The sequence below is a fragment of the Mirounga leonina genome, unplaced genomic scaffold (genome assembly GCF_011800145.1).
Source record: "Mirounga leonina isolate KUSES-001 unplaced genomic scaffold, KU_Mleo_1.0 Mir_418, whole genome shotgun sequence".
NCBI lineage: Eukaryota > Metazoa > Chordata > Mammalia > Carnivora > Phocidae > Mirounga > Mirounga leonina.
Genome location: NW_023270739.1, coordinates 17528827 through 17556731, shown reverse-complemented (window position 1 = coordinate 17556731; position 27905 = coordinate 17528827). Strand labels below are relative to the sequence as shown.

General features: G+C 40.1%; 1 long non-coding RNA gene across 1 annotated transcript in view; it reads left to right on the top strand.

The window, feature by feature from the left end:
- Positions 1-27905, top strand: part of LOC117998832 — a 46782-nt gene that overhangs the window by 5717 nt on the left and 13160 nt on the right. The window contains exons 2-5 of the long non-coding RNA XR_004676095.1: positions 949-1029; positions 13804-14215; positions 20991-21151; positions 25111-25154. This is a non-coding gene — a long non-coding RNA (uncharacterized LOC117998832). The remainder of the gene's footprint in view (positions 1-948; positions 1030-13803; positions 14216-20990; positions 21152-25110; positions 25155-27905) is intronic.

The following is a 27905-nucleotide window of genomic DNA, read 5'->3' as shown; positions in this document are numbered from 1 at the left end:
TGAATAAATAAAATGTGGACTGAAAAGGAAAATGCCTCTTGGGAGAGGGAGATTGTGCATTTTTGTGGGGTGAGTTTGAGTTAGTCATTAAGCCCCTTGACATTTCCATTTCTTTAATCACAAACTGAAGATACTTGCTATTTAATAATAAGTTTATCATCGCCATCTTCAACAACACAGATGCACCACCTAAATGCCTGATTGTGAGCCACACAACATAAGGCATGTCACCAAGGGGACATCTTATCATATAAACTAAGTTTCTACAGATGGCTAGCTTTACAATTTTTAATCAACAGGCAATACGTAAAAAAGTATCAATCCCTAGGTGTTTGGAAAATTTAGTCCAATTCCCCTCCCATGACATAACACTTGCAATTCATCCATTCAATGTTTATTAAGTACTTTCTATCTTCCATGAATCCAACAAAGATTGATTAATTGTCTATATGCATTCATCCTTGGATAATGGTGAACAAAAGAGATATGGGTGGACTCTTTGTGGAGCTTGCATCTAATGGACGTAAGCTGTGTCCATGGTTTGGCCCCGATTGTGCTGTCAAAAAGCTCCCTCTTTAGCAGAGAAGACAAACTTATAACTGCAAACACAATGTGATGTGTATGAAGGTGTTCATTGGGAATGAGTGTCTACAGAAGGCTCCTCTAAGAAACTAATGCAGCAGCTGGAACTTGGAGGAAGAACAAGTTTCCAGATCCTCGGGGAAACATGTTTTGAGTACAAAGAGTGGCAGGATGCCCAATTATGGAAATGTGAAACATCATTCAGAGTTTGTAACGCAGAGCTCTGAGGGCATGGGAACAGGTGCACAAAGCTAGGTCATGTGGAGCCTTGTGGACCATGTTTTAGAGCTTGGATTTTATTGTAAGGGGTATGGAGGCAGTTGATGGATGCGAAACAGCAGTGACATGATTGGGTTTGCCTTTTAGGGAAACCATCCACCAGCATTGTGACTCCAGAAGCTACTAAAGAGACAGGATTGAAGGAACTTGGCTCCTCCCTGGACGCAGGTGTGTATGTGGGGGGCGGGGCGGGGTGGAGAGTCTAGAAGTCTCCCAGGTGTCTGGCTTTTTGCAGCAGCCTTATTCAATCCCCAGGTTTCAGACTTTTCACACTAAACAACCAGACCTATCTGCCCTGAACAGATCTTTTGCCATGTTGCTTCTTTGCTCCAAAACTTTGTTTGAGTCAGTGTTTTTTACTCCAGAAATATGAACTTAAAAATTGCCTTCCGGGGCCTTTGTTGGTTCCCACTTTGAATCCCTCTGCTCACCTCTTTTCATGTTACACCACATTCCATTCCCTTCCACCTCAGTGCCTGGCGTTTTCCCTTGAGATCTTCAGTGCACCATCCTCCGAGGCTAGCTTAAGCTTCATCTCCTTCGTGCAGCCTTCTCTGGTCACTTTGTGCCTAACTGATCGCTGTCTCTTCATCTACTGCAGCTTGGGGTTAAGTACATGACACTAGAGTATGGTTTCACAAGGGCAAGGTTTTTTGTCTTTTTTGTTCACTGCTATATTCCCATACTTGGAACATGGTAGGTAGTTGACAAACATTTGTTGAGTGAATTAATGACTACTAAGGTTCTCCATAGATATTTAAGAAATATAACATGATCAAGAAATAGAACACTCAATGAATTTGATCATTCATTAAGTCAACAAGTATGCACTGAGTGATTACTATGTGACAAGCATTGTGATGGTTTCTGGGTATTCAAAACTTGATTGGACCTGGAGTATGTCCTCAAGTACAAAGTGAGAACAAAATCATTGTCCTACAGAATAAAAATCTGGTGAATATTTACATTTTAACATACCTAAAAATCAGTAGGGAACAATGCAGATTTTTTTAAAAGAAAACAAGAATCTTAGATCTCTTTGATTTCAATATTTTCAAAATAGGATAATAGCAAACTTTGGTAAAGCCTGGCAGCATTAGCACCCCTCAAACTTGGCTAGTGGGGAGGAAGATTGGTACAATCACTTCGGAGAGCAATTTTCTGGTTAACTAGTAAGGTGAAGGTATGCTTGCAAGACAGGCTAGCAGTTCTACCCCTACGTGGAAAAACTCAGACATGCGCATGGAGATACATACAATAATGCCACTTGCAACATGGTTTGAAGTGAACAGCCAGAAGCAACGAAAATGTCCCATCAACAGCAGAGTGGAGAAATAAATTGTGGTGTATCCAAGCAGCAGAATCTTCTGGAGCTGTGAAAATGAATGAACTTGAGCTATAATTATTCACATGACTCAATCTCACAAATATTATATTTAGCGTTTAAAAAACAAGTTGTAGAGTGATAAGGCAACATGATCCCATTTACATAAAGTTTAAACATGGAATATAATACATGATTTGTGAATTGATACATATGTAGAAAAAGTATAAAATAGGTCTGATAGGGTGACCAACCATCCTGGTTTGCCTGCAACTTTTACTGTTTTATTACTGAAAGTTGCATATTTTGGGACACTCCCCTACCCGCAGGCCCCCGGTTCCAGGCAAATCAAGACAATTGGTCACCTTACTTGAAAAAGAGAAACGTCAAGCTTAGAATGGTGATTACTTCTTGATGGAGAAAAGGAAATGGGATTGGGTAAAAGTACACTGGGTATAATTCAGCTGAATTTGTAATGTTCTCTTTTTTTTAAACCGGATTATGGGCATGCAGGTGTTTGTTATATTATTCTCCATTTGTATATCTGAAGTATTTCATAATTAAGAAAATTCCAAAAAATCTCCGTGGATGCTGTGGTAAATGCCACCCAGATTCACCCCTGCCTTTTGGGACTGGAGCACTCACTCTACCAGCTGCCCAGAGTGCTGGCAGGTTCACCATCTGACTCCCACTTGAGTTTTGAAGTTCCCCAATTTCCCAACTGCCTTTGTTTGCGTAGATCCACTTCAGCTATGGGGGCAGCCTGCAGTCAGTGGCTGACTGACACATGCGCAGAAGGGCTCATCCCTCTTTCCTTAATTTGGGACCTTTCTGAAGGACCGTCCAGGCTCTAGAGCTCCCTGTGGGATCAGCTGGGATGTCAGTTGTGACATCATCACAGTCCAACTACTACTTCTGCCCAGTTGTGCTTCCTTCCCTTACAGGTGCTGACCCGAGAGCACCGCCCAGTAAACATGATGCAATCAAATCTCCACCTCAGGGTCGATTTCCCTGGGGAACTTGACCTGCAATACTGTCCTTCCAGAAAAAGACATAGATAGAAAAAGAGAGAGAGTGAGAGACTGAGATCACAATTAAACTGTAAATATAACCCCCGCCTCTATTTTTTTATCACCTCCCCACCCCTCCTTGTATCCCATTTTATTTTAAAATCTCAAGCCGACATGCTACACAGAATTTGAGGTGAGGCTAAACAGAGTCTGGCTATAAAAAAGGAAAAAGAAACACTGATTAATTTTCAATGAACAATAATAAAATGATAAAATTTTTCTTTTTGATAGAGGGATTTTGTGGGTTAGAGAACATTCTGGCACATGATATTTTTGTTGTTGTTGTTGTTTTGTTTTTGTTTTGGGTTTTTTTTTTTTTTTTTTGGCACATGGTTTTGTTGTTCCCACCAAATGAATCATTCAAGGAGGACAGGTACTTTTCCATCTGAGCAGAGTTGGGTCACTGCGAATAAAATAAAAGAGTCTAAAACAATATATAATGAATCACTAAAAAAAAACATTCACTAACTTGTGTAATGTGGATAATAAATACTCTTAGGATAGAGAGAAGAAAATCAGTGAGATAATGCACATTGTCGGGCTTAGAACACAGACACAGAATACAAGTAAATGAGAAAAAGAAAGAGCATCTCAAAGCAGTCCTCTCTATAAGCTTAACAGTTCTTAAAGAAAGGTCAATCGTTTGATCTTGGACCACAACCTAAAAACTGCCAAGAGCACAGTCTACCTCATCTGTCAACACCGTCCCCCCCAGTCCTGGCCCCCATAATCTCTCATACTCCAGAAGGACACGCACACAGAAGGACACACACACACACAACAAGGACGCACACACACACACACAAAGAAGGACACACACACACACACACACACAGGGCCAAAATTCCTACAGCAGTTCCTAAACTACCTGATACTATCTTAAGTCTTCCTAGCCAAGTTCCCTAGGGGCAGACACTGTTTGGTACTGCTTTCTAAATTTTGCTGGCAGGAAAGGGCCCTGGAAGCTAGATTTAAATCACAGCTCAACCAATTACCAGCTGTGTGAACTTGTTCACGTACCACACCTCAATTTCCTCAATTATAAAATGAGAATATAGGGCGCCTAGGTGGCTTAGTCAGTTAAACATCTGCCTTTGGCTCAGGTCATGATCCCAGGGTCCTGGGATCGAGCCCCATGTCCGGCTCCCTGTTCAGAGGGGCATCTGCTTCTCCCTGTGCCCCCCTTGCCCCCGCTTGTGCTCAATTCTCTCTCTCTCAAATAAATAAATAAAATCTTTTAAAAAAATAAAATGAGAATAACACTTATAAGGTAGATATGAGGATTAAGCCAGAAAATGTTTCCAAAGCATTGAGTGCAATGCTTGGAAAACATATATAGGGTTTAATAAATGGTCGATTAGTTGAATTTTAAAAACTAAAAAATAACTACTCTGAAAAGGTGTAGGAACGAAATACATATTTCAATACTATGCAAATTATTTTAAACTGACTGTGATGTAGGATTAAAATAAATCTAGTGAGGAAAGAAGGGAGGAATAAACCTCACATTCTTACCAACCCATCTGTAGAAATGTTAAAATTAGAGCATTCTTATGACAGAGAATTGTCATGATAGTTGAACTAAACTGTGAGGGGAAAAAATGGTCAGGTTCTGTGTAATGTAACAATTCCTATGAGAGTAATTAAAATCTGAAGTTCTGTTTCTTTTTTTAGAAGTGATGTCTGCTTGAAATGAGCTCTAATGGTCCCTATTTACACACCGACTGCAGAGCGCCCATCCCGCTGCAGACATCTCTGTAATTAGCTCCATTCAAGAACAAAGCAGTGACCATCTTTCAGCTGCTTTCTGGCTTTTGAGCTTAGGAGGCAAAGGAGAGTTTTTGGCAGACTTGCAAAATGGAATTTAAATCTGCCACAAAGCCGTCAGTTGCAAGAGTGATAATTGCAGTTTGTTACAATTGATTTATACAGGCTCCAGGAAAGAATGATCATCTGGCTAAAATTATCCAATGAATAACGGTAATATGTGAAATTTTCCCTCCTTGGAATTTTAATGGCTGTATTTAGAATAACGTGGTAATGTTGACCTATTTCTAATATGGTGAATAAACCAACTGATATTTGGGGGTGTCTCTTAATCATTCCCATAGACATCACCTTTTTGAAAATTCACTTTGATCTGCTTCACGTTTGGTATTCTGCACTTTTCAGATGAACTTTCAACGAAAACAGGTGATTAACTGAATTACACCTTGTAAAAGAATATAGGCAAAAGTTAAAATTGTGCTACTGGGCCCACAGAACTTTGAAGTGCCACCAAAATCTTTTACAAAGAGCCCATAGACTGAATTAGTGTCCTCTCTCCCCCCACAACACACACACACAGCACAGACACACACACATACACCCTTAGCTCAGAGGAAATGGAAAGTTTCCACTCAACTCTGTCATACGCAGATATCCTATTTTTCTTATTCCAGTCGATCTAGGAGTTTCTTTATGATTTGAATTTCACCCATCTACATTATTGTGATTGCTGATGTATTTGGAGTATCTCTGCTATTTTACTCTGAGTTTCTGTTTTCATACTTTTTCTTCTATTTCCTTTTTCTCCTTTCCTGCCTTCAGCTCTCTTTTCCCCTCCTGCTTTGTACCAGTTTGTGAACATTCTGGTTTTATTCTTTTAATGGTTACATTAAACATTTGAACACAAGGGCAAAATATAACTTTCAAAGAAAACAAGGAATTAGCTATGTTTATTTTCCCTCCTAGCCCCACCCATTGTTATTTTTCACATTATTATCTAGAATTTTAGGTTCCATCTTGTCTCTAAATCAGAAAAAATAATTATTACTTCTATTTTTGCTGCCAATAACTATTTCTATTTTATAGCCAATAATTGTATTCCTCACCTTACTTGTGGATTTATTACTTGGGATTTTTCTTCTTTTTTTTTATTGTTGTTGTTGATTTTTTCTTCTTTTTTAAATTTTGTCAGGGAAGGTCTTTGGATAATAAACTAGTCTTTGCCTGAAAATATCTATTTCATTTTCTCTTAAAAATTTTTTATTATACTTACTTTTGGGAATGAGGAATACTTTCACATGATACAAACTTCAAGTGAGCTAAATGTTGTTTTAGTTGGGTATAGAATGCTAGATTGAGTATTGCTTTTCCTTGGCACTCTGGAGACGGAGCTCCATTTATTCTTGCATGTTTCCGCTGATTAGAAGTTTTGTATTGGTCCGATTGTCATTCTTTGTAGTTTTTCTACAGTGGTTTTTAAGAATTTTCTTTTTTGACATTCTGCAATTATGCTTCTACAAGGTATTTAAGAGTGGAAGTTTTTAAAAAAGTTGTCCTGCTTGATATGATATCAAAGGTAATTTGATAGACCTTTTTATTCAGCAGACTTATGTCAGAGCCTTACAGTTTGTGCGTCAGGTCTCTTTATTTTACTTTTAATTTCCTGTCACTTCATCTCTGTGCTATATTTTGAATGATGTCCTCACTTTTAATCACTGATTTTTTAACTGAATCCAGTAAACTATTTTACTTCTTATGTCAATGACTACCTTTATATTTTCCAGAATTTTTTTAATTGGTAGTTTTTCACAGTTCTTTGCTCTTGATTATAACCCCCATCCTTTATCTCTTTCAAGATTTTAAATATAATTAAAAGTCCCTTGAGGGTTGCTGTATATCTATTTCTTTGAGTATAGACTTTCTTATTTATTTGGTTTGTTGTCTATCTTTCATGGGTTTGGATCCCTGATTCATTTGTAAGTTTGTAGCCTCAGTTCTTACTCATTACCACGGATGACTCTGTTCCTGTTCCACAGAAACTTTATTTTTAATTGTGACTGTATTTTTAAATGTAAAAATATATAAGATATCATTTGGTGTATCTGGGCTGGAAAAGAGATTCCATGTGCTCTTACTTCTCCATTATGACTGGAAATAAATTAATTTGATTTTTAAAAATCAAAAAGTATAAGAAAAGATAAAGCTGAAAAATATATGAAATGTGTTTCGATAGAGTTAAATAGGACACAATGAAAAAAATTTATGAACAGATTATAGCTATAGTACATTTCTATATAAATCTGAAGATCTGTCTGTGTTGGAGTTATATGTATTTAAGTGCAATATTTTTCCAAAGATAAATAATTAAGGATTATGAAGTCATTTATTTATATTTTGAATTCAACAATTATTGAATTCCTCTTCCCAGAAGTGTACCAAGTGTAGTTATACAGAGACCAGTAAGTCTTAGTTTTGCATCTGTAAAACGGGGATCATAGTATATACCATGCAAAGCAGTTGTAAAGAGTAGAGAGGAAGATTATAAAGTGCCTAGGGGAGTGTCTGGTAACATGGTAAGCATCTAATAAATCGGAGCTTCCCGTATTACTATTATCATCAATTGACATCGTCATCATGGAGATCATGTTGATTTGGGAAGACAAACAGGTAAAGAAATATTTAAATACACAAAGACTTATAAAATGTAAAGAAGGAATTGGTCAACTGTGCTTGGGATGGCTGAGAAGCCTTTGAAGAGAAGACACATGAACTGGATCTTGAAGATTGAACAGGTGTTTGCCAAGTAGAAATATTGGAAAAAGTGGCAAACCATGCAAACTTGAAACAACACATTATATTCTGGGAACTGAAGACACTCGGGACAAGTGGAGGACACAGGTAAGCAGAATTGGAGGAGATACATTTGAAGAGGTGGGCAGGGGCCAACGAGAGAGGGAAGGCATCTCAGTTACAAGCTGCAACAATCTGGAAAATAGATGACGAGGACCCCAATTTAACAAAGATGGTAGGATAGAAAAGATGGCAACAGATTTTGAAAAACAGGAGAACGCATATGAAGGACGTGGCAACTGATAGGATACGGAAGTTCAAATGCCAGGAAGACCACTTACCAGCTGTGGGACCCCATAAGTTGTTTTACCCCTCTGGGCCTTAACTTCCTTACCTGTGAAATGGAGAGAAAATTTGGGGCCTACCTCACGAGACAATACTGAGCATTAAAAGAGACAAGATACGTAAAGCATTTAAAAGGGCACCTAATTCATAGAGAGTATCAAGACAGGATAACGATTATTTTCATGTGGGAAGTGTAGGGTGCTATAGGAGCCAGGAATGAAGCCCAGATTTTTCTGGCTTGGCAACTGAAGAGTTGCTGCTGAGGCTTCCGGAGCCTGTGACATTGGGGAAGGAGCAGATTCACCTTAGAGTCCCTGACCATCAATGACAAAGAGTCAAGCTATTGTGAAGCATCAGGTATACCAGGCCTTGGAGGAGTGAGCCGTTTGTTTCACTTAGAGAACTGGAGCGGAGCTTTCTCCTGTACCCTGTGGGAAAGCAGGGTGCTAACACAGCTCAGGGAGTGAGCTGGGGGGTCCTAGAAACGTCCTGGAGGCCCCTGGGGGAATCTCTTGTCACCTTAGAATTACAATGAGAAACACACAGGAGGAAGGGGAAGGAACTTGGGAGCATTTTAAGAAACAAGTCTACAAACAGTGGCATGTTGTCTAAAAGTTGAGAGAAAGAAACCATCCGCTAAGAGATCAAACTCTTGATCCTGTGATTTTTCAGTTAGGAGTTTGTATAAGGTTTTCTCTGCTAATATCATACCGTCATGCTGGGTCTCTTATGTTGCATTACTTTATGTCAGCTTACAAACACTTTGAAGGATAAGAAGAGCAGATGTTATCTCCATTTTCCAGGTGAAAAAACAGGCTCAGGGAGATGCTATTTACTCAGGTCTCCATGGCTGGAAAGCAGGCAAAATATGCCAAATATTTTTATTTCCAGTCCCTCTTACTGCTTCTCAATATGCATCTTTTTAGTGGGGACCTCTTTTTTCTCATCTCCTGATGTTTCTTTCCCATGAAAGGCGCTCAGTCACTTAACACCCGGCCTCGCTCCTTTTCCCCACTCCACACTGGGGAGGTAGCAACTTACCTGATTGGTAAACTTAGGAAGAATTCCCCCCTCATTCCTCTTGGGAGGGAGCTTGCCTCCCAGAGCAAAGTTCTACTCTGCACTGCAATGCAGGAGCTATGGGGTAGGCAGGGGGTGGGTCAAAGTGGAGGTTTTTTCTGGTTCATTTCTGCCTGGAATTTGGTGCTTGAAATCATTTAATCCAGGCTGCAGGCCCACTAGATACCATAAATATTACCCTCCCATCGAGCTTCTATTACGAATAAGGTCAATATTTTGGTTTCTATCTTTACTCATTGTTTTATTTCCCAACTTGCTCAGAGCCTGAATAAAGAATAAGGTTACTATTTATTGGGCACCTTCTACATATCTGCAACATTCTAGAGAGTCTGGAAATAAGAATGAAATCATCATGACCAAGCACTACAATAACCACAGGAATATTGCGTGACTCAGAAAATACATTAGATGTCAACAGAAGCCAGCTTGGAGAATCCACTGATGGTACAAGTAGCAATTAATAGACGGAAATGCTGGGGTGCCTGCGTGGCTGAGTGGTTAAGCGTCTGCCTTCGGCTCAGGTCATGGCCCTGGGGTCCTGGGATCGAGCCCCGCGTCGGGCTCCCTGCTCTGCGGGAAGCCTGCTTCTCCCTCTCTCACTCCCTCTGCTGTGTTCCCTCCCTCGCTGTATCTCTCTCTGTCAAAAATAAAATCTTTAAGGGGCACCTGGGTGGCTCAAAAATAAAATCTTTAAGGGGCGCCTGGCTGGCTCAGTCGTTAAGCGTCTGCCTTCGGCTCAGGTCATGGTCCCGGGGTCCTGGGATCAAGCCCGGCGTCGGGCTCCCTGCTAAGTGGAGAGCTTGCTTCTCCCTCTCCCACTCCCTCTGCTTGTGTTCCCTCTCTCGCTGTATCTCTCTCTGTCAAATAAATAAAAATCTTAAAAAAAAAAAATAGACGGAAATGCTGAAAATGAAACCCATTCCCTTAGGACAAAAATCAATGGACCAGATAACAAATTAACCTCTATTCACTGCTAAAATCTCTAGGAGCAAAAATAAAATCAATATGTACCAAGTATGCAGTGGTTCTAAGACAGCATCAGACATGAAAACTAAGGTGAAGCATTAGGCTTATTGGGAAAAAACAATTTGTATAAAATAGGCTTATATATGACCTTCTTTACTTAAAAATCAACTTAAATTCCACTTCTTCGGTGCAGCTTGCCCAGAATAACCATACACAACTTTTTTTTAGTGCTTACTATATGCTAGATACCTCCTGACACATAAAAATGTACACAAGTACATAGGTAAAGGCAGAATGTGGTTCCGTACTAAAGGAAGAAGTTTAGCAAACTTCTCAATTGGGGATGAAGAAGAATTTACAAGAGAAAGAAGACACTGTACTTTGGACCAGGGCTGGTGAGACCTTGAATGTGTATTTGCAGACCCCGGTTCTTGTAGATTCAAATGTTAGTAGCACATTCCTGCTCAGGCCAGAATAGATACCCCATAGTAAATCCCAGAAGGAGCAGCTTGATGTGTCTCTGGATCTTTCCACCTCTCCAACTGGAACTGTTGGAACTGTCAAGAGTGTTTTGTTAATGGCTCATCCTTTGCTCACTGTATCTGAGCCTCCGAGAAGAATGTTCACCTCAGGATGCTTATTTACAAAGATTCTCTCCTGAGTTTCTATTGCATTTTCATTTACTAGTGAAGTAATAGGAGATCAGTACCATACCATTCTAGAAACTTGCTTTGAAAATGATGTGATGAGCATATACAGTAGATATTTTAAAATAGAAGTGTTACATTTGGGTACTTTTTTTTTTTTTTTAAAGATTTTATTTATTTATTTGACAGAGCGAGACACAGCGAGAGAGGGAACACAAGCAGGGGGAGTGGGAGAGGGAGAAGCAGGCTCCCGGCCGAGCAGGGAGCCCAATGAGGGGCTTGATCCCAGGACCCTGGGATCATGACCTGAGCCGAAGGCAGATGCCCAACTGACTGAGCCACCCAGGCGCCCCACATTTGGTACTTCTAATAGTGATTTCTTGTTTTCTACTTTGGAATTTTGCTTGGATGCTCCTAAACATGACTTACACACTCTCCTACTAAACTTCCTGGGGACAAGGATTGGGTCATATCAATCTATGTAGCCCTCCTAGTGGTGTGTGTACAGATTGTGCTCAATAAATATTTGCTAGATGAAAGACCGGTCACATTATAAGAGAACAAAGAACTCTAAGCCACCCTGAGGTTTACTTGTTACTTTAACTTCCCATCAGGCTTACAGTACTTCTGAGAATGCATTCATATGGAGAATTCAAATGTCTTGCCGTGGGCAACAGAAGTACCGGCAGCAGGAATTTTTTTCTAGATATCTAAAAAGCTTGCACATCAACTTTAAAGTATATACTAGTGGCTGTAGACAAATGAGGAATTCTTTTTTTTTTTTTTTTAAAGATTTTATTTATGTATTTGACAGAGAGAGACATAGTGAGAGCAGGAACACAAGCAGGGGGAGTGGGAGAGGGAGAAGCAGGCTTCCCACGGAGCAGGGAGCCCGATGCGGGGCTGGATGCAGGGCTGGATGCGGGGCTCAATCCCAGAAACCTGGAATCATGACCTGAGCCGAAGGCAGACGCTTAACGACTGAGCCACCCAGGCGCCCCAAATGAGGAACTCTTTAGTGCAACTAATCTAAAAAGGTTTTTACTTGTCAGAAACACCTTAATTTTTTTAGGATTACTGGTCAATATTAAAAAAATGATCTTATACTTCTTGATAAATATCACCAGCTGTTTTTGAAACAAGTTTTCTTGGTTTCTAACGCCATTAGAGGGATAAGAACATACCTTTCACGGCACCCTCTCCCTTCCCCAACTCTAGGTAGTGATCTTCTTTTCCTTAAAGTTTTACTCACTTAATAAGTGAAAAATACAAAGTTTATTGTTCTTTTCATTCTCATTTCTTTTGAGGCTGAGCAATTTCTCCTATTTTTTTTTTTAAAGATTTTTAAAATTTATTTTGAGAGAGAGAGATCGTGAGTGCTCACGAGCCGGGGGAGGTGCAGAAAGAGTGGGAGAGAGAGAGGGAGATTCCCAAGCAGAGTCACCCAGAGCAGGGAGCCTGACGTGGGGCTTGATCTCACCACCTTGAGATCATGACCTGAGTTGAAATCAAGAGTCAGATGCTTAACAGACTGAGACACCAGGTGCCCCAGGAATTTCTCCTATTAATGTCCTCTGCTCATTTTTATCCTTAGCAGTCTTAGTGGTCTTCTTGCTAATTTGTTTAAATTTTATTACATAAAGGTGAAAAATATTAACCCCTGCCTTTTTGCTTGTTATATATATAGTTTTTCCGGTCTATTTGTCTTTTGTCTTATATTTTTTTATGTGAAGAAGTTTTAAATTGTGCGAGTGAAAATCTCTCACTCTTGTGATTCTTTCAGTCGCTCCCAAGTTTGGACTGCCCCCCAGAAGTCTGATAAATATTTGTTTTATTTTCTTCTGCTTTTAAAAAAATGGTCTGAGTTTTATATTTTAAGACTGAATCCATTTGAAATGTATTGGGATGCATGTGTGAGATATAGGTCTAAATAATTTCCCTGCCAAATTGCTATTTCAATACCATTAATTGAATTATTGTTCTCTTCTGCATTATTTGGTGATGCTTTTGTGAAAAATCACATATTAAATTCTTCTATGCAATTGGGTCTACATCTTCTAATTTCATTCCAGTCCAATGATCTGTCTGATCTTGAAAGAGTACCACACTATTTCAAATATTGTTTTAGAATCTTCTACTTTGTAGGACTCTTCACTCCATGCCACCAGCATTACTACTGCTTTTTGGAAGTTATTTTATATTTTATATTCACCTTTGTCTATTGCTTCACATGAACTTGAAAATATTTTTGTCTTCTCCCCCTAAAAACAGTCCTGTTGGATTTTTGTCATTGATCTATAAATTAATTTGTGAAGAATTGACATCCATTTATTTTGCTCACCTGGGAGTGAGCAGCCAAACTATACCCTGGTGAGGATCCAGGAGCAATGGCCCATTTTGTTTCCTTTTGTTACCCAAGAAACCCAAAGCTAAACTTGTGACTGTTTAACTTACCTCATGCGCATCTCTCCTCTTGATGGTTTTTCAACCTTATAATTTTTTTGTCTTGCTTTATATAGGATTCAGCATCATAAAGCACATCAAAACTTTTTTTAAAAAATAGGCAAGATATAAATCATTAACAAATAGAACTATTAAATAAATTGCACCATATACACTGTACTAACAACATTGAAAAAAAAAGAAGACGAAGTAGTGGGGATATGGCACATAAAAGTGTTACCGTGTGACTAATTTTCCATTCAGAAAACAAGCTAGAATACCTTCTGTGTGTGTGTGAGTGTGTGTACCCATATATACTCATGTGTACAGGTCGGTATTCCGACATACATGTGTGCACAGCTGATGAAAACATTTTAAATGAAATTGAAAAATATTTTAAAACAACATGGTCCTTGAAACCTGAAACTGCATCGTTCTGTTGATTTCCCTTAAAAAACGGTTTTTAAAACATTCCAGCAACTCTGTTTTAACAACATAATTTTTGTTCTAGAATGAAGACCACTATTTAATGCGTCAAACTCTTCCAAATACTTCCCCATTGAACTGACGGACATTAGGTTCCTGAACCCAGGGACTCTGTCACAGAGAGCAGCTAAGCCTGCCACCCACTGTCACAGAAGGCAGCCTCCGGATGCCAGGGCTCCCCACGTGGACTAGACCCAGAGCACCTTCACCTCAACCCGTAATTCTGCTCGGGAAGTAGGAAAAGGAAGGGTGGGTCTCCTTGTTCCCAGAATACACCTGGCCGAACCCCCAAATCGGGTCAAGGAAATAAAATAATCGACTACCTGGAGCTTCCTGGAATCACTGCTGATAGGACCCCGAACACCAGCATCCTTATTTAAGCTGAAGCAGACAACTACCGCCAGGTGGCGCCAACCGCAGCGTCCCAGCTTGAACAGGTTTGGATCTTGCAGTTTTGTTAAAACTGTTAAAACTCGCCTCATTTAATTAACAGGGCAATAATGACCCCTTAATTACACGACAGAGGTGTTTTTTTTTATTTCTCATTCTGTATTATGGGTGGTAGAGTTGAATTTTAGATTATTATGAGACTGTACCTTAATTTTTCCCCCTTCCCATCAATATTTTATTTGGAAAAATTTGAAACCTAGAGAAAAATTACAGGAACAGTACAGTATGTAATGAACACCCATATACCCTCCTCCTAGATTCACTAATTCTTAACATTTGGCCTCATTTTCTCTCTCTTCAGATCTATGGGTACATTTATTTTTCTGAACCATTTGAAAATTAGTTTCATCATCTTGACTTTCATCAACTAAATACTTTGGCAAATTGTCTCCTTAGAACAAGGATATTCTTCTACACAACAGGCACACTCAGAAAATGTAATGTTAGTACAATATTATTATCTAATATATAGATCTTAGTATTGAATTTCCTAAATCGTCCTGGTAATGCCACTTAGAATTTTTTTTTTTAAATCCAGGATCTAATCAAAGATCACACTCTATATTTAGTTGTCATGACTCTTGGGTCTCCTTAATCTGATCTGGCATGGCTCCTCAGCCTTCTTTTTTGGGGGGGGCAGTCTTTTATGAAAATGACATTTTTAGACAGCCCAAGCCATTTTTTGGGGGGTTAAACATTTTTGGCAAGAACACTGCAAGATGATGCTATATTGTTTAAAGAACAGTTTTTAAAAGATTCCAGCAACTCTATTTTAACAACAAACTTTTTGTTCTAGAAAGAAAACCACTAATTATTGGCTCTTACATTAATTTTAATTTTAATATTATTCTTTTTAAAGATTTTATTTATTTATTTGACAGAGAGATAGCGAGAGCAGGAACACAAGCAGGGGGAGTGGGAGAGGGAGAAGCAGGCTTCCTGTGGAGCAGGGAGCCCGATGTGGGACTCGATCCCAGGACCCTGGGATCATGACCTGAGCCGAAGGCAGACGATTAACGACTGAGCCACCCAGGCGCCCTCTTACATTAATTTTTAAACACACACAAACTTCATTGGTATTTCCAAGTTTGTCATTGCATCCCACTTCCATACATAGATCACAGATTATGGAGAGCATGTAAAACAAAAGGATATTAACACCATAAAAATTGGTAGACCCAAGTTCATAAGGGATTGCATCTAAATTAAGTCCCAACTAGTTCTATTAAATTCTGTTTCTGTTGGATACCTGCCTTGTTTGGCCAGGAACCTTCCTTTCGAAGAGCTACCACTTCCCTCTCTGCATGGCCCTGGTTGGCTGTCAATCATGGGATTCAACCACCCTACTGTGGTGATTGGTTCAAGGATAAGTGAGAGACAACCTGAACAGAGCCAGTGTCTTCCCTGAGAAATTATGGATTCTGGAAAAGACAGTCTCTTTCTTCTCTTGGGATCATGAAATAAAATATAACGCTGGCTAGACCCATTTGATCTTACAGGGTAGATTCTACAGAAGAAGAGAATAAAATTTACACACACAAAATGAAGCAGTGGCAGGCTGCTGGGATAAACAGATCAATGGAGAGATGGAGTTAGTCCATGTGACATTTTTTTAGTCCATGCATCTAGCCATGTCTGAAATTAGTTAGATCATCTAAAAGTTCCTCCCTCTTACCCCCAAGCTAGTTTGAGCTGGGTTTCTGTCTCTCGCAATTGAGTTTTGACTAATGCACTCATGATTAAAGTACTTGGCCAGAATCTCAGGGATATTTTTCTTTGTGATTGTGGAAGCCATGTCAAGTCACTGAGGAGCCCCGGGTTCCTGGGCTATACATAGGGATGATAATACCCACATCAGGATTGGGGGGATTAAAGAGGGAACTAAGTAAGTACTTCACAGTGCCTGCCTCATATTAGGGAACTGATGAGCTCTAGACATGTGTACAAAAGTCTAGGGCATCTGCCAGCCTTCTGCCATTTGCTCTGTGCCCTTGAATTTTCTCTCACTCTGCCCAGACTAAGTCAAACTTTGCTGAGAACAGTGCTTGGTCAGGTAGTATTAATTTCTCACTGTCATCATATTGGTCATATTCTCTCCATTTGTCCTATAAATGCAGAAACACGAACAGAGCATTGAATATGTCTTGAGGGTATTCAGCGTTTGTTAGGTTATTATTGTTCCAGGTGAGGGAGAAGCCATGGGTGAGGCTAAGTGGAACTTAATTGCACTGACATTTTTGGCAGTAGGTACTTCCAGCAGAAGCTAAACCTGAGGCTGGGTGGAGGGGTGGCGGCGTGGAAGGGGGAGGGGCAGGGAGAAAAAAATGTTGGGGTTGGCGTTTGGGTTTTTTTTTTTTTTTTTTTTGGCTCCCATTTGTATTTGTTTTGGTCTCATTTGTCCTCTTTCTGCAACAGTTTCCAGAAGGAAGTTTGTTCTTTCAGAGCCCACAATAGCCTTGTGTTTGTTGCTATCAAAGGGACAAGTGTCAAATAGTCTTTCAGAAAAGTAAAGTTCCCAGAGAAGAAATCATGATGTTTCTGTAAGCACCTTCCCGACTCAGGCATATCACGGGGATTCTAGAATTGCAAAGATTCTCACAATTGCTACATTTTTCTTGGCTCTTGTTCTAAGTACTTTAGCAACCGCTAAGAAGGAGCCACCCCAAACAGGAACAAACAGGTGTCCTTGCTTACTTCAGACCTGGAAGATCAGTGGAGGTGACACAGAATTGCTGGCTGGGGCAGGCTGTCTCATGGCACGAATTTCTGCACATTCTATGGTGTGTCTGGAGTAGGGAGCAAGGGTGCAGCAGGGACCACTCGTGCCTGAACAATCTACCTCATGTGGAGAGAATCTGCTGGGTGTGCTTTGTGGAGGTCAACCCATCCAGTTTGCCAACAACTTCCTGTATGTTTTGGGGTTGAGTGATGGTAAACTCAGGGTTGGAAGCAAATGATTTGACCATACCTCAGTTTCAAGGGTCCTGATTGAAGAGTAATCTTTTTTTTTTTTTGCTACTTGGATTTACTCACATAGAAAAAGTACCGGTGGCATGAGCTTGGCAGAACCTCTTTGCTTGAGGGGCTGTTAGATCCTCCTGGGAGGGAGTTGGTGCTAAGGACAGAGGTCCAGCACACAAATTCTGCCTGAGAAAAATGTCTCATTGGTCTGAGGCAGGAGTGGTTTGAAAATAGTGCATTTCACCTTCCAAGTGCTCCCAAGAGAGTCCTAGAGGAGAAGCTACAAGTAAAAACTCAAGAGCTGCTCTACACATCCCTATGAGTGTCTGGAACACTGGTCAGCAAGGCTTTGGGCCATGCTTGGGGAAGGACCCACATGCACAGAAAGAACATTTCCTCTTTCTAGCAGAGTAGCTGTGAGCATCACAGTGAGACTTCAGGGTCAATGCAGGGAGCATGAAGGATGGTGGTAGCCTTGGTGGCCACCTGAAGGGACCTGAGTGCAGGTTTTGTGGGTCCCAATGCCTCCATGAGCCAAGGCAGTCCGTGGCGTGATGGAGACACTGCTCCAGGCGGATGCCAGAGGGAGTACTGCACTGGTCTTGGTGACTGAGACCTGGACAAAGACCTCTGTGAGGGGGGCTGAGATGGTGGGGGACAGGAGGAAGCGAAGAATCCTTTATTGATGAGCTCAGGAGTGTCCTTCCCCCAGTAATAAGGGAGACAGGGGAGTGGGACAGATGTAGAGAAATATGGTTTGTTAACAGTAAATGTAACCCGATTGTTACCCTTTTTCTCCCAGGAAGTGCTCTGGGATGGAGGAGAGAGGGGGACGTGGGTTCTATCTGTAATTTCAAGTTGACTTATTCCAATGATAAACAGCTGGTGCCACAGAAGAGGAGAAATGATGCAGGGTTGTTGTACTTAATTGGCTGGGAAGCAGAATTTGGAGGAAGCCTGATTTGGTCTTGTGAAGATCAACTTGTGGCCTTCCCTTAATTCCCCCTGAGGACCCAGAGTCTAGAGGTAGATTTAGAAACGTCCAGGGATTTGTAAGCAAAGCTTCTTGAGAGAAGATTTGAGCCAAAGTACTAATAAGAGGAATGAGCACATCTAAATCAACGTCCGATTTGGGGGCAGCATCTACCCATTAGTCTCAATAGTGGAACAATTCCATAACTGACAATAAAAGGAATCAAAGGGGAGGAAATAATACTCAGATGGCTCTAATACAGACTTTTTGGAAATACTATCTTGGATTGACTGTGTATCATCTATTATTCTCTAGTGAGACTACTTTGTACACAGAAGTATAAATCCAGAGCATGATTGCTGAAGCCATCAAACCTAGTTTTCTGAGGGTTTTTTTTTTTTTTTTTTTAGTTCTTAGGAAATTCAGTGTGGCAGAGTACAAAGGACATTTACATTGTAATCATAACCTGGTTTGCTCTACTTCTACCAGCTTGTGTGCCCTTGAGGAGATCACGTGACACCACTCAGATTCAGTTCTGTAGGACTGGAAAAATGTGGGTAATAACTGGCTGAGTTCCTGTTAGTGTATCAGAAACAAACAATTCTAAGTTTCAGCAGGAGTTATTAATACAGTATTACATTTATTGCGATCTGATTTTAACAAAGGGTGTATAAGCAAAAATAGCTCTAATGAGCACACGTTGCAGACTGAGCTGGCCCCTGAAATGAGGATGACAGGTGTTGACATCTGGAGCCTCAGGTTAGGTCTGCACTGCTTGCCCTTGCTTTTCTATTGATGGCAACTTTGGGGGATGCCGAAGACAAAGCCCAGCAACTCCTGAATCACAGCAGTTATGGTTTTAAATCGTTTGAACCTTGGTTTATCTACTGAGGTGAGATGGTTCAATATCTTAGAGAAAGGTCACTCTAAAACTCAGATTAGACATTAAGCTATAGAGGATTGTGATTATGTCACATCAAGCATCCAGAAAATACCAAACCTGACGGGGAAATGGAGTTGAGCTCTAGTTGTGCTGTTTCATTCCAGTTTCTACCCTTGATCACCCTTAAGGTCATCCTCCATGGCTGCACCTTGTAGCTGAGGCCCCACAAAATCTGGATCCACCCCTGAGTAAGATATGCAGCACATTATGAGGAGGAGGTGAAATTTATAAATGAGGATTAAAGGTTGAGAAGGGGGTTAGCTCCACAATACAGGGAGAGCAGAGCAACATTCCAGGCAAAGGGAAAGAGTCAGTGTGAGCAAATGGATGGATGGATGGAGGGAGGGATACATACCCTTTGCTTAGAAATAAAGGTATCTCCTAAATATGGCTGGAGCTTATGCTACAAAATAGCTAATACTGACTCTTCTCCCACTGGAAGTATCATAGTGGCTAAAGGCACATCTATCATATGATTGGCAAGGCCCCAATTTGAATCCTGGCTGTGCTGATTACTCGTTACCTGTGGAGTCTAGAACTAGTTATTTCCTGCAACCTCCTAGGCCTCAAGTGTCATAGTTAAAAAAAATGAGGACATTAATATCTACCTCAAAGATTGTCCTAAGAATTAAACGAAATTTTGTAAGGCTGTTAGTGCAGTCCTCGGCACGTAGTAAGTTTTGGGTAAATGTTAGCTTTAACCATCATCATCATCAACAGGTAATTTCCATCCAAGAAAAAGCAGTGACTGATTGCAATAGCCACCTGAACAACATGTAACAAAGAGTAGAGTAAGCGAGGTCATCTTAAAACTAGAGATTTCCAAAGAAATACACAGGGATGTTATCTGAAGATCTTCACTGGACCAACCATAGACTCAGCCTGAGAGATCAGGCCTGGTTTGGGATGCTGGTTACTGAACAGGGCACAGCGAATCAGACACCATGCACGGTATGATAAACGCTGGGGTCTGTCTGGGCGGTACAGACAAGCAGAATGGGTCATCTGGAAAGAGGTTCTAGGGATTGTGATCCTTTGTAAGAGCTGTCACTCTGGACTATAATTTTTGCCCTCCACAGAGAGTAGCAGCATGTTCAAAAGAGATCAGTTGGAATACTGACTCCTGAGCTTACTGTCTCTATAACCTTATTTACTGTTTTTTGTGTCTCTTCATCTTTAAAACGGTGATGCTCTACTTAACTCCCAAGGTTGCTCTGCTCATTGGATAAATGACCAAAAGCAATGGATACAGAGTTGCTATGATTAGGGCTGGTGGCGTTGTTACCCAAAGGCATCCAATTCTTTGACAACTTGCTTTTCTCAGAGAGCAGAAATGCCACCTGCCCGTAATAAATATTTCAGGGAAGCTGAATTATTTATTTATTATATACTTGGGTTTATACGGAAGGAAATTAGTTTCTTTAAAACAATAACATTGATTGACTTAAATGGCAGAAACAGCACTCTCCCGTCCTTATTTACAGACCCTGGACTGAGTTCAAGCACACAGTGGCACATTATAGATGTACATTCTGACCTGCAGAAAAATATGAGGGTCAAAAGATCAATTAAGTAATCTTAACTCGTGAGTGGCAGGGAAAATATTTCAGCTAAAACATTGATCTTGGTTCTGAAATGTAAGCCAGTGGAACTAAATAAGTTCATGTATTCATAGGCACTGGCATCACTTTCTGGCTTATATCCCAGCCTTGGGGACCTGTGACTGATGGAAGGCAAAGAGAATCCAAGGATGGGAAAAGAGAGTAAATGGATATTTATTCAGCACCTATTCTGGACAGGCACCCCACCTGGCTGTTTCATGAAGGTAGCTCACCTAATGTCTTTTAATCCCTGGGAGATTAATTTCCTTATTTCTTGTCTTCAGGTAATACAACTGGTCAGTGGCCAACGTCGCAAAAACCAGAATCTGACTCAAAGACCAGTGTTCTTTGTCACCCCCCAGCCTGACCATTCATTTAGTCAGTCAACAAACATCCATTGAGCTGCTTCTATATACTGGGCAATCGAGAAGCAAAGACACGCCAGGTAAGTTCTCTGCCCCCAAAGAGCTTACAGTCTAAGAGAGACAGACAAGTAAATCTACAATTACCATGCAGGGTGGAAAGGATGGGGTCAGAGGGAAATTTACGGTGAATCTTAATCTTTAGGACTTCTCATTTCTCACCCTCAAATTGTATAAGCTTCAGAACCCACTAAGCCTGGATTCAGCCCTTGGCAGGATAGAATGAGCACCACAGACATGGAGATAAAACATGTGTGTCAGCCAGGAAGGATCCCAGGAGCCGGCACATGAAATGAGACTGGAGTGAGAGAGGGATTTTAGCTACACCAAGAAGTGGAGGTCAGGTGTGGGATGGGAAAGAGAATAGTTGACAGTATGTTAACTTATTCAGGAAGCCATGAGATGGATGGTTGTTGAGAAAGGTGTGTTGGCTGTGGGGGTGGCCAGCAGGGGATGGGGTGCTGGTGAGGGAGGGGCAGGTGAGATATTGGGCTAGTGTAGAAAAGGACTTTTATGCTAAATTCTATAGAACTTTAACTTTTATCCTTCAAGCTAGAAGGAACTATTGAAGGATTTTTAGGACTCCTTTTTTAGGATTATAATTTACAAGCATCCCCCTGGCAGGTAGGATGACCTGGAATTACGGTGACCAACTGTTACTCAGGACTTTGTTGGTTTTAGAATCGAGAGTTCTGCATCCTGGAAAACCCCTCAGTCCCAGGGAAACCAGAACAGTTGGTCACCCTGCCTGGAGGAGGGTGGGCCCAAAGCAAGAGAAGGTGCTTTCAGTGATCTCCCCTGAACTCTAGAGTCTTCATGCATGCAGGTACTCACTTGGCAGCTCCACTTCTACGTCAAGTTGGCATCTCAAAATCAGTGTGTTTAAAACCTCATGGCCTTTGAACTTGTTCCCTCTGCCAGAAATGCTGTTCCCCACATAACTCATGGTTCACCCGTTCACCTCCTTCAGGCCCTTACTCAGTCTTACTCTCCCAGTGAGGCTGTCCCTGAACCCTTACCCTTGCTGTTCCCTATCCCTATCCTTGCTTTGAATGTCACTCTTTGAGAGAGCATAGAAACTCTACATCCCCTTGCCCATATCTGGCTGTTTCTGAGTTACATCCTCTGAAAAACCAGTGATCTAGTAAGATGTTTCTCTGAGTTCTGCGAGCAAATTAACTGAACCGAGGAGGGGATTGTGGAAACCTCTGATTCATAGCCAGTTGATCAGAAGCACAGGTGACAACCTGGACTTGGCTGTTGGCATCTGAAGTGGAGGGGGCAGTCTTGTGGGACTGGGCTCTTAACCTGTGGATTCTGATGCTATCTCCTGGTAGATAGTGTCAGAATTGAACTGAATTGTAGGACACTCAGTTGGTGTCCAAGAATTGCTGAGTGGTATGGGGACTACCCCCCTGACCCCCGCCCCCTGCACTGGAATTGGGTGCAGAACCTTTAAATGCTCAAGCAACTATCTTGGCCCGTGATGTTTGATGCCATGTGCTAGGATGGCAGAATCACACACACTCAGCTTCTTCTCCTAAATTCACCAATCACCTACATTACTTCTCCTCCCTTGGGGATCAGAGAAAAGCCAGGAATATGAGTCTAATGGAAGTTTTCCAAATGGAAACATGAGGAATGGGAAATTGGTTTTACACAGCACAGTACTTTTTTAAATCTTAATTTTATTTTGTGAAACTAAAGTAACATAGTAAGTGTAAAGCTAGGACTCTGGTTCAGTTTAGCCTGACTCTAAAATCTGTGTGTTTAACCACTACAAAGACTGCATAGGTTACCATTACTAATAGTAGTATGCTGGTAGAGTTAACAACCAGCTGTGGGTGGGAGAGAGAACTGTTATTTTTAGTGTTTACCTATTTCCTTGGTGTAAATATTCCTATCAGGTCAATTTTAAGCTACCAATTCTAAGCTACCAACAGTTCAACAACTGACTTGCAAAATTCCTGAAAATTTAACAGTCTGCCCTTGTGGGCCCATATGAGGCCACTCTGGAACACCTCTGAAATATACTTAGCTGAGCCTAAGAGGAATAGCTCCAGGAAAACAGCAAGATGTTTCCAGCTGTCCTTCAGATTTTATGGTTTTGGGTCTAATTAAGATAACAGCAGTCCAAAGCAAGTAGAACACCTGGTGGGCCCTCATGATGTTGGACAGGAAGTGATTAAAGAGTAATGGCTTGACTTATGGCCTCTGAGGAACTACATAGGAGTGTCCTGGCTTCCCTGTTTATTTTTGATGGGCAATCCATTTTCAGGGAGATCACAAGTACCAAGTGACTCTTCTGGTCAAAAAGAGTTTCAAATATTCCTCCTGTTGACAAAATGCTAAGAATAGCATCCTTTAAGAATGCATTGCTGGAGCTGAGGGATTTTAGTTCTGCAGAGAGAAGGAGGACCAGAGAGTGCTTGGGTGAGAGAGAGAGAGAGCACTCTGTTGTCACAAATCCACAGTTGACATCTTGCAAGTTGTGTTGGAGGGATGCAATCCTTCCTCCAGTAATCAATGGAGGGCTGTAGCTCAATGAGGGCTGTAATTTGAGCAAGTGCTGAGAGGAAAGACTAAGACTCTTTAATAAGCTGTCTGTGGTGACAAGGGCAAAGCAGGGCACGCAGATGAAGATCTGGACAAAACCGGCCCCGAGAAAGTTCTCTTACTTACCACATCCTTAGGAGGAAGGCTGGAAACTGTTATTGGAACCCACTGTACATCCTCTGTAGTGTGTGGATGGTGAGTTTATGCCATAGCTATAAATAGTTCTCCTAACAGAGTGGGCTCAATCACACTCGATAAATCATTTTGTTAACTACACAAATTCCTGAGTTGAAGAGGCTCTTCAACTTCATTGAATACAGATTCCAGACCTAGAGGCCTCTGCTCAAGGATTAGATGTTCTGCATGTGAATAAAACAAGGCCATCAGCCCCTCCCAGGATTCTAGCTCAACTGAGTTCTGTGTTACATAAGCAGGATGTTTTGACCTGTGTTCTCCTTCACATCCCTTTGCTCCCTAAGAGAATCTATTCCAAGGCCCCAATGTTTTTTGATCCAGCTCACTTGTTTTGAATCTGTTTTATTACTCCCAAGGTTGAATTGCAAATTTCAATTTTCTAGTGGTGGCATAGTGCTTGTCCAGTGACAGGATTGTAGACATCTTACATGGAGGTTTTGCAGAATGAGGGTCTTGTCCTTCGGTCCCACCATGTCCCTATTCATGAGGCAATAATGCTCACCTATTAGTCCATGAACAAGCCTCAGAGGGACCATGAACTTCTAATTTGCATGGGTCATGTCCCTATGTCTGTTTTTGGGGGTAGTGGGTCTATCAGATTCTAAAAGTATTTTGTGACCCCTCCACCCCAAAGTAAGATCTGCTGAAATTGTCCCTACCTTTTGAAAAATATGAGTATTTGACTTTGAATTATGTCTTTTTGATCCCCTCCCCATTGGCATTTTCTTAAACTTAAAAATGTGAGTTGTCATCTTCTGCATTTTGTCTACATGATCTTCCTGTCACTATCCTCCTCCTCCTCATTATTAATTTTATTTTAGGGCTTTTCAGAGAAGACTCTTGAAAAGTAAGTAAACAGATAAATGGATGATATTGAAACTAGTATTTCTGATCTGAGCCATAGGGTATGTCATGTAAAAATATTTAAGTGTTAATGAGAAGTCACATTGCACTTTGGAAATCAGAGCAGGCATCTGTGAGTGGTGACTATGTGCTGGTTTCATGCTAACACTTGTTGTGGATTATCTCATGAATCTGGGAGTCCTTTGAAGTGGTTACTGTCATTAACCTCATTTTATAGCTGAGGGAAGTGAAGCTTACAAAGTTAGAGTAACTTGCACAGGTCTTCAGCCTGGGTCTGTCTGGCTCCAAAGCCTAAACATTTAACCACTGCCCTGATTAGAGCTTTTTCTGCATCTAACGAGCATCCCCTTTCTTTTTCTAACTTTAGGCTATGAGGGTATGGATCACAAAAAGGAACCTTGAAACTATCAGGTAGGATATTTTTTTCCTTGCCAACTTCTTATTTTAAAACATTTCAGACTATAGAAAAGTTGTGAGACTCATACAGTGAACATCCACATATCCTTTATGTCAATTTACAAGTTTGTCAGCATATGCACATTGTGCTCTTTCTCTATACAGATAGATCTTTTCTTAACCATATGAAAATTCATAGCAGGTGTTATGACATCTCATTCCTAAATTCTTCAACATGCATTTCCTAAGAAAAAGGTCGTTCTACATTTATAGTACCATGATCACATATAAGAAAATGAATAATTATCTACCGTGTTCCAATATACAGTCTGTATTTAAATTTCTGTAGTTTTTCCTAAGAACATCTTTTATGCCTGTTTTCATTTCTTTTTTTTGATCCAGGATCCAATAGAGTTTTATGAATTGCATTTCCTTATGATGAGTCCCTAGTCTGTGTAAATCAGAATAGAACCTTTCTTCCCTCTGTTACTCCATAACATTGACATTTTAAGAGTCTGAGCCAATTGTGTTGTAGTCTATCCCACATTATGCATTTGCTTTGTTCTTTCCTCATGATTAGATGCTGGTTAAGCATTTTTGGCTGGAAAGTGTCATAGGTGATGTTTTATTGCATCAGATCAGTAGGTACCTCATGTTACATTGTCCCACTATTGGTTGAATGAAGTTTGATCACTTGGATAGTGTGATGGTCACAGATCTTTTCATTGTTAAGGTTACTTTCCCCATGTAAATAATAATTTGTGATTATTTGAGATTTCATGAATGTTCTACTTCCCAACTATCTTTCATCCAATGGTTTTAGTATCTATTAATGATTTGCCTTAATCAATTAATATATGGAAGGGGACAAAACTATGGTTTTTTTTTTTCCTATTCTTTCTTCCACTTTCTTTTTTTTCCCTTTATTTTCTGACAGTATTCTTTTAAAAAAAAGCTTCCCCCTCCTCCTTTTTTGAGTATCACTATGGGATCATAATTTCTTAAAACTAGTTCAGTGCTTCTTTGTCCTTTTGACATAGCCTCATTAATCTTTGAGTACTTCCTTGACATCTGGCCTGAGATGTCTTGACATCACCTTTTATATTTCCTGCCCCAGACCTGGAACCATGTCCATAAGACACCCTGGTTTCCTTGAATGGGAAATGGCATTTACAAACGAAAAACTCAGTGTGAGGTATGCTCATTACTCCTGGGGTATCATTGCTTCTGGCCCTTTTTATAGATAAAGCTAGAAAAAATATTAAATAATGAATTCATAATGATTCCTCAATTGAAGTAGAAACCAACCCAAAACCATAATGCCCCACACCATATATGTATTTTCCTTATCCCACAGTGAAAACCTTGGTTTTCAACATCAATGTATTTACTTGTTTATACTGTCATAAACACAATAGCACAATAAACACAATATGGGTTCAGAAACACAACAACCAATAACCCTGTTAATTATAAACCTACTAAGCTCAAGATGTCTTTGCAATTATTTTGATCTTAGAATATATTCTATTAAGAATGTATAATCTTAGTATTATATTTAAAAGTTACTTGAATTAATTTATTATTCTATGTGGTGATCTTATTGTAGAAATACTTCTTTCTGTAGTCAATATTAAGGTTTACTTTTTATTTAGTTTTATGGTTTGACTATATAAAATATTTACACAGCTTAAAAGTTAAGACTAGTAAAAAAGTTCTAATCAGAATAGTCTTGCTAGCACCCTTATTTCTTATACCCCACCAGCTGCCCCCTATGGGCCATTTTTAATTTATCCTTCCTGACTTTCTTTTTGCAAAAATAAGGAAATATATACATATACATTTTAATTTCCTCTTTCTTATACAAAACATCATACTATGAACACTCTTGTACTTTGCTTTTTATCACTTACCAGTATGTCCTGCAAATTACTCTATATCAGTTCATAGAAGTCTTCCTCATTCTTTTGGATGGCTGCATAGTATTGTATTGAGTGGATGTACCATAATTTACTTATAATGCCCTGTAGAGGGTATCTGCACTGTCCTTAATGTTTTGTTATTACAAATAATGTAATAATAAATAATGTGCACATATTTTTTGTATTTGTGAAGGTGTGTTTTTCAGGGTAAATTTCTAGCAGTAGGATTGATGGGTCAAAGGGTTAATGCATATATAATTTTGCTAGAAGATGCCAAATCCCCCCCCTTTTGGGGTGTACCATTTTTCTCTTTCACCATCAATATACAAAAGTTCTCTTTCTTCCCCATAGTCTTGCCCTAAGTATATTGTCTAGTCTTGAGTTTTTTGCCAACCAGATAGTTGAGAAATGGCATCTCAGTGTAATTTTAACTTGTATCTCTTTTATTGTGGGTAAAATTGAGCATTATTATATATTTAAAGACCAACTGTGTATCTTTTTCCATGAACTGCCTGCTCACATCTTTTACTATCTGGTAGGTTTTTAATGGATATCTTAGAAATCATCAAATTTTATTTATAATGTTGGAGTTTACAAAAGACTTTCATAAGTCATCTTATTTGATCCTAAAAGATTTTGTAAACCTCAGAAAGAATAAGGACAGCACTGGTGAAATAGAACAGTCTTGTTAATCTGGAAAATATGGGAGTCCCTGCAATTATACACATGAACTATCTTGTCTGATGCTGATAGAACCCTCGAGCAGAATGTTTCATGTAGAAGATTATTAATGCTGCCCGAGGGCTGCTTGTAACATCTGTATAATCATTTAATAAACATCCTA